This window comes from Centruroides sculpturatus, unplaced genomic scaffold (assembly GCF_000671375.1).
Source record: "Centruroides sculpturatus isolate CEXI.00-Female unplaced genomic scaffold, Cexi_2.0 scaffold1336, whole genome shotgun sequence".
NCBI lineage: Eukaryota > Metazoa > Arthropoda > Arachnida > Scorpiones > Buthidae > Centruroides > Centruroides sculpturatus.
Genome location: NW_019385428.1, coordinates 736 through 9,327, shown reverse-complemented (window position 1 = coordinate 9,327; position 8,592 = coordinate 736). Strand labels below are relative to the sequence as shown.

The 8,592-nt window shown below is 27.9% G+C and overlaps 1 long non-coding RNA gene across 1 annotated transcript; it reads left to right on the top strand.

Annotated features, from left to right (window-relative positions):
• The first annotated feature begins 380 nt into the window (after positions 1 to 380).
• Positions 381 to 5,039, top strand: LOC111638889. Its single transcript, XR_002758972.1, has 3 exons — positions 381 to 752; positions 4,617 to 4,743; positions 4,855 to 5,039. It is a non-coding gene; the product is annotated as an uncharacterized LOC111638889 (long non-coding RNA).
• The last annotated feature ends 3,553 nt before the right edge of the window (positions 5,040 to 8,592 follow it).

Genomic DNA, 8,592 nt, shown 5'->3' with positions numbered 1-8,592 from the left:
AAGTATCTCGAATAAATTCAAAATTTCCAAATCCGTAGATACTCTTATATAAATTCAAATAATTTCCAATAATGTTTATGGAATTTTTGTACAGAAAATTTATTTCTACTTGATTTTATAAAATAAAGCAATAAATAAAGCAAATCGAATGTATAATTGTTAAAACAATAATCGAATATTTTAACAATTGAAAAGCGATTGTACAGTTAAGAATTTAATTTTTTTTTTTTAGCATTCTGATTGTATCATTATTTAGAAATTAAAGGGTAGAAAGTCATCTCCAAACACAATAAAAATTTGATATAAAAACAGAATTTCTAAATTAGATAAAAAAGAGGAAAAGGTAGAAAAGAATTTTGATATTTTCAGTTTGAGAACAAGTGAAATTTTAATCTAATCAAACACTTTTGAAAAAATGAAGACTGCAATATAACACATTTTTCTAAATTTATTTGAAAATAAAACAACGGAATATAATATAAAAACACAATCCAGAATGGAAATCATTTCTTCGAAATCAAATTAAAAGACGTTTAAAATAAGAAACTCGTTTTATAATCGCTAGATAAATATGAAGAGCAGAAAGAAGAGATAATATTTTCTTGATGAGAGACAGAATATATAATCAATAATTTGAATGAAATCAATGATATTAAATTCGCTAAAAACTTTTTGCCAGCTGTTTAAAAGCAATTTTGATTTTTATCATCATTATAAGAAATCGTACTTTCTTTCCGGATTAAATTTTAAAGGTACTTTTAATTTTATCTACATCCAAGTGCTTAGATCTTGGATAATAATCATGATTTAGAACCTATTAAAATACATTATTGTTTAGATTAGAAGATCAAAATTAAGCTTTTTACCTGTTTAATATTTTCGAATTAGTTTTAAAATATTCATATTTTTAATTTTTTAAAGTATGTTATATAATCGATTTATAAACATTCAATCGGATTCACACATTTTTAATTGAATGATACGCTAACTTCTCAATGTAAGAATGGGAAAATTAATTTTTTTTGTCAAAATATATATATTCTGCTTTAAAAAATTCAGTGTTTAATACTTTATTGAATGACAAATACTCATCTACATTGAACTGAATTAAGGATAAATATTAAATTATAATCGGTACGTCAGCTATAAATAATAATGCCGCATATGATATAGCAATGCTTCAATAATTTTAAATATTAATTTAGTTTTATTTAAGTAGCTTTTAACAGATAAAACAAATACAAAGAGAATACCGCTATGACGGCATTTTATCTGTAAAAGTTTCAGAAATATTAATTCCTGATGTTTCGTTTAATCCGTAGTTTTAAATGGCAACTTCTCTAGCTTATAAATTATGCAAGAAGGATACATTTATTGCATTAAATCAACTGAAGTATTTTCTAAGCGAAATAGTCAAGAGTTATAATAATTGTATGCAATAGCTAAAGACATTATTGAGCATATATATATACGATAAAAATAAAAATGAATTGAAATTAAAATTCTCTTACATTCCTAAGACGAAGTCTCTGAATATTTCTGTTGTCATAAATGAATTTTGTGTGAAGAAAGTATTAAATTGTTTGGACAATATTATAGAATTGAAATTAATGTGAGCTGTGCACGTGGAGTTTTTTGGGTTTTATCCACGTTTATAACACCTAGTTAGGGCCATATTTTCATAGAAAGTTCTCCCTTGGCAGATCGCCGTTGTGTTGCATTATCTCAGCTCATCAAACCAAATATTTTGTGAAATATTTTTTAAAATACCTGAAATGAAATTCAAATTTCTTAAGTCACTTTAAAATACATAAAAATAATAAAATATCAATCTGTGATGCTGAAAGTTTAAATTTCATTCAGCAACATTCAAAGAATTATTTTAATTCTATTTATTTACTTAAATTTTATTTGAATTCAACGTACTGTACAAAGCGGTTAAGCATCATCCCACTGCTTTAGAGGAGGAAGGATCGAATCCTACGAATGAAAAATTCTAGGAAATTTTCGTGGATGGTCTGTCCCGAAAAAGTTAGGCCCCGTGTCTCACTACCCGGCTGTATCCCATTGTAGGCCTAGCCAAACCACAATGGCTTAAAACAAGACACTCTTAGTGTCAAAAGGGCTCTAATTTTGAGGGTAGGGATGGGCTTTATAAAAATGATATTATATATATTATTGTGAATGATAATAACGAGTAAAATCGTCATTAAGTCCGACTCTATTAGAGATACACACGACCCCACTATCTCCCCACCCCTTCGACCTTTGCTTACCAAAATTTAATAGTATCAATCCCCTAATAAATAAATCCCCTTGCAAAATTTCAGAAATTTTTGACAAAAAACACAGGAGTTATTAAGCTTCAAACAGGCTGAACAAAATCGTGCCCCCATACACACTTAACATCTATATACACAGGAAAAAAATTCCCATTTTTTTGCATTTCTCGTCGTTTCAAGGTTTCCTGAGTCCAAAAATATAAAAATCTGTGGAGGAGGTCATTTTTGACCGATTGCCACACTTTCCTTCTGTTATATATAACAGCCGGAAAAGTAAAAAGAGTTAAATTCAAAAAATAGTTTTTCTCTTTACTAATTCTTACATGATGCTACAATATCCATTCTTATATTGATTAACCTATGTAAGGATCGGTTCTTTTAATCGATATAGATCCTAGCCTAGCCTTAGGTAAACAACTCAAAGCTGATCTTTGTTTATGAACAGCTTTGAGTTGTTTGTTAGAGGGTTGACGTACTGTACATGTAAACAACACTATAAAACCATTCACATATAGAGATAAATCGGTCCGTCGGCATTGTTTTCTTTAAATTAAAGCGTCCGACACAAACAGCACGTGGTAATATTCTGGACTTTCGATTGGTCAGAATACCCAACTTGAAGAAAGAATGAGGTAAATAAAAGGGAAAACTACACTCGAGAGAAAGAGTGAAGAAGATTTAGAAGATTTGGAGAGCTAAGTCGTGGAATTGATCCTCAAACTGGAGCGAGATACAGTATATCCCGATGTAAACTTCATGGCCTTAAGACATTTCTCCATAATCTTCATCCTAAAGATAGCAGAAGTAACTTCTCCGCAACAAACATTTCTGAAAAATATTTTGGGAGACCATTCTCCTTTCGTTATAACCTCTCAATATTGTACAATGTAGGCAATCCCGTATATCTTATTTTATAATAATATAGATATTACATCTATAATATCTTTCTAATATCGGTAATTACGATTATCAAAATCACTATAACGGGTACTGCGAAGAGTTCTATACTGCGCGACAGTTCAATTTATTAAAAACAACCCCGGATTTTTAAATAAAAAATCTGATATATAAAAAACATTTGAGTCAGTTACCTCTATTTGAAATATGTATACAAATTCAGACAAGCTGATGTTATACTTGCGAATATAAAGATATTAAAAAATACGTTTTTTAAATAAATTGCTGTTATAACTTTGATTTAAATCTTGCTTTGTTATTTAGTTAAATGCTTTATTAAATTTACTGGTTTATATAAATAATACGTAGAAAAAAAGCTACAGGCAATGCAAAGATTTCAGATCAAATCCATATCTAAATGGAAAGAATTTTTCTTACAAGTCATATCGAAATTATTATTTCTGATAATATGAATGGACAGTAATGAATATTCTAATTATAAATTATATATATGTATATATTATCATAGTCTTCTTATTGTATAACTATATCCCATTTGAAATTTAACGATAAATATTTAATACATATAAATATTTTTTTACCAGTGGCCAGTGACAAAACCACGAAAAACTGGTAGTTTAATCGCGGGTTCGTGCATACCAACGCGCTGGCCACGTGGTATTTTCCGGATTTTATTCATGTTTCTAACACCCAAATAGGAACCAGTGTTATACTTCAATAAATTTGTTTTTATCAATAAAAAGTAAAATAATTTTTAATTGATTAAAATAAATTTATTGAAGCATAACATTTATTAACTACTAAAATCAGTTTTTATTAACTTTTATTAACTTTAATATTAAGAGTCCATCATATTTGATATTTTAAAGTTACAAGAAATTTCTTATTTTCATTTTTATTATCGAAGAATAATCATTTTTATTTTAATAGTTGTAGTTTAGTAAATAACTTTTTATACAAATTATTTTGTAGTCCTAACTTTCTAAATTACTCTGTACACAAAGTTATATCCAATTCATATTTTTTACTTCAAACTTAATAAATAATAAATATATTAAGTGCATCTTTCTTTCTTTCTTTCAAAACTGCCATAAAAATTTCTGAAAACATTTTTAAATCTATAGTTTTTTTTAATTTTTATCCAAACTTAATTAACAATTCGATTCGAATAAATAAATATAAGCAAGTAAAAAGTTATTTACATGGCGAAAAAGTAAATAAGGAATAAAAATAAAATAAAATAACACAAAACAATACTCCAAGTTGAAAAACGTTTTCAAGCACTACTGAAATATAAATGAAGCTGATTTTTCGATTTTTATTTATTTTCAACAAATATAAAAATTTCTAAAATAAAAATTCATTTTCGAATTTTGATTAAATTTGCATTAATTGTATTGCTTTTTCGGTATTTAGATAATTTCATTCATCTGTAACTCTATCTATCAATATCTACGTTTTAATTATTAGCTATATAATATAAATGTTGAATAAAAAGCTGAGGTACCCGGCTTCTCTCGGAAAAATGATATATTAAGTAAAGGTAATATATTCATATAAAAATACACACGGAAAAAGAATACGTACTTATAATAAATCCGACCAAAAACTATTTTACATCGAAATTTAATCTAAACACAGTTTATTGTTTCAGAAGGATTCGGTCATTCTCAAGTGATACTCGAACAGGCAGACATACAGATGTGAATTTGAAGTAGCCTGGCGAAATAGCCTTTCCAGACTATCCTGAATATATGTACCAAAATTCATAGAAATCAGTTCAGTCGTTGTCACAACAAACAAACAAACAAACAGGCAGATGGGAATTCAATTGAATTCGTGGCAAATTTTAAAAATATTGTAATTAAACTTTTTAGATAATTTTGATAATTTTGTAATATACTTTAATTAAAACAAATTAAACAACAATGCCAATGTCGCTTGATTATACCCAAGACAATATAAACTTAAGATGTATATGAGTTAATATACATCTTAATGTTGACATCATTGCAATTATAAAGAAAATTCCTTTAATAAACATCACGTTACTGTACAATAAAATAAGAGATCAAATTGAAGATTAAACGAGCTTACATATGAGTAAATGAAAATTGTTAATTGTTTTGAATAGATTAACAACTAAAATTGTCAATCTATTCCAAAAGACAAGTATTTAATATAATAAACACAAAATAATTGTGTAACAACAAATTATGAAGATATAAAACGTACTCTACAAAATTACTTAAATATAATTAGTTATTTTTAAACAAATATAAGCCTGGTTCNTTGTTGACTATTGTAAATTGGTGCTTCAAAAAACTGTCATAAATTAATTAATTCAACTGCGTGATTAAGTTATTCCCTTTTCTTTCCTAAGCGAAGCAGATTTATTCTTATCTCTATTTATCAAACCCTAACATTGAATGCAAGACTGTATAAATAGTGTTCGAGTTATATGGCGCATTTGAACTCGTCTGTCAAAAAATTGGCGCATGGTATGCAAAAGGTTGGCCACCCCTGACTTAAAGTAACTATTCATCGCGTATTCCTGACTATAATCAAATACTTTTATTTCTATAATTACGTATCTGCTGTTGTTCATTATGAAAGCAATAAACTATTCGTTAGTACTAACAATAATTTATTTCACAAAAATAATTTGCGTTAAACGCATAAAAAATAAACTAAAAAAAGAAATAAATAATACGAAAGAATACATATACTATATATTTTAGGCTATCACATTATTAAGAACTAATGTAATATAATTATATATATTATATATATTTTCCATATTGAATAAATTGTATAATATTTGTTTCGAGTATAGGCTTTATTACATACTATTTACTATATCGTTAGTTAATTTACTGTATTTTTGGTAAAGTATTTTAGGGTGATATCATTTACTTTTGCTATAACAGTTTTATGTGAAATAATATTCGTTTCTATCACTATTTATCTTTTTTTATTATTGTCAGGCGACTTAGTGACGAAGGCAAACGAGAATTTTTGATCGACTTCATTGTGGTTTATTACACATCTTCAAATAAAAGAAAATTCAGACGATGAATAATATTAAACGACCTGGAAATAAGTATTATGACGTTAAAGTTTCGAAGTAAAATTTCAGGAATATTACGGTGTCGCTAGAAAAGTTATGTGTTTCAAAATGGTAAAAGTATCTCGAATGCAAGAAATTTTATAATTTATAATAAATAACAAAGTAGTATACAGGGCCGCATTACTATAATATATTTCGGATTTGTTGGAGGTTTTTTAAAAGAAAAAACATTATTTTAAACCACAATAAGTTTTCAAACACAAGTAGCTTGTTGGCAAAAACAAAAAAGTTTTACTTATCCATTTCGGACTTGATTTAAAAAATATAATTTAATTGTTTCAGTAACATAACAAAATCGAAAGGGTACCAATACAAAATAATTGTATCAATAGATAGATTAACTAAATATGAATTCAGTTAATATATCTACTTATACAACTGTTTTAGTCACAGCTTTAAGCAGTTTAAGCTTATAGACGTTCATAACAAACAATTATAAAATAAGAGAAACGGAAATAACACTCGAAGATTCGTCGCCTTTCCCTTCAAGTATGTGCGGCCCCACGGTTTTATTTTACTAACGCGAAGTGGTAAGTAATTACAGTACTTCAAACATTTGGATCCGGCAGCTCAAAGACGTTATTTACATAAACTTCATTACATGGATGGAAGCTTCCCGACCTATGACCCGATAGACCAATTCGTTTCCTATTTATTCAAAGATGACATAAAGTCAAGGCTTACCATTACCGACCATATACGATTACTTCGTGAGGAGTTGTGTGTAGACCAAAATGAACAGCTAAAAAGTTACAAATGAATTGACAGTTATAATTATTTAATTACTGGAAAGGTGAAATAAGTGAATGTGTGCAAATTCACAAATTTATAGATAAGTTCAACATGAAAAAATTATTAAGATATAGCTAATAGTTTGACAGTGGCGACGTTGCAATCCAATTTGGATTGAAATCCCGCTCTCCATGTTTAAAATTACCTACATTTAGTTAGTACCCAATTCTTTTATAATGTCACAAAGATGAACCGATGCAATTCATCTTTGGGAATCTTATACTCTATAATTATATCTGGGATAACGCATTTAATCCAATCCTCATTCTGCATCCCATAGCTACATAACACTTTTAAATAATGATGGCATTGTGACTGACCTTTTCAGATATTATTTACGTCAATTTTTACAATATCAATATGTAATTTCATTACGAACAATTCTTTTCGTTGTGACAAATCAAAACAATGAAAAGTTGACCCAGTTTATTGTGACGTTCTTCCTTATAAAATAGTGTAAACACAAAAGACTAATGACAAGAGGGAAAAATAACGCAATTAATTATCGTGAGTTACAATTTTGTTTGGATAATTATGATAATCACTCTCATATTACTGCATTAAAGTATTTTTAGAAAGTAAACGTAGATAATATTATTATTGTAGAATTTTAGTTTCAGGCACAACAGAAACCGGATTTATGATGAATAAAATAATAATTAAATAAAATAAAATAAATAATTAATCGGGGTCTCCGACCCCTAAGTATCTCATTTCTGGTCTCGATGTTCATCTGTCTAGCTTCATTATCGAGATTAAGGAAGAACGAACGGAGATTAATATTGTGAAACTACTTAGCCGATTCTCATTGGAATTTGTTTGATATCTAACTAAACAAATGAAATTTTTTTTATTTTAAAACTAACTTACTGCAGTAAAATACTGACTATTAATTGAACTGGTAGCAAGCAAAAGCGCAACATTAAATAAGTAATGTAGACAAATTCTAACATATATTTAAATCAGTGCTATTCAATCTATGGATTTTATGGATTATATTTACATAATCTATGGATTATGGAAAATTACATTGGGTCGCACTGTTGAAATGTTTGAATATCATTGATTTAAATAATAATTTTGTACGACTCGTACTTATGGAGTGTACTAATGTTTCGAATAAGATAAAGGCAATGGTAAAAAACAACTGAACTAAATTTAATTATAGCAATTAATTACAACGATTAGGCATCCACCTTTCTTCTTCGTCTCGAAAACAATTAGTGCCCTCTTCTTTTTTTCTTTCTTCTGCCTCCTCGCGGGATTTTTCTCTAAAAGCTTCTTACATCTCGGCTACAACTGCTTTTAGACAAAACAATAGCTTTTGTTTAAAATTCTTCTCTATCCTCTAGAGACATTAGTAACAGTTTTTTTCTTTTTTTTTTTTTGTAGCTTTATTTGAACGAATCTGACTCACGTGTACGATCCTGTTATCTTGAATTCCCTCAATGAGATAGCTGACGGGGTTAA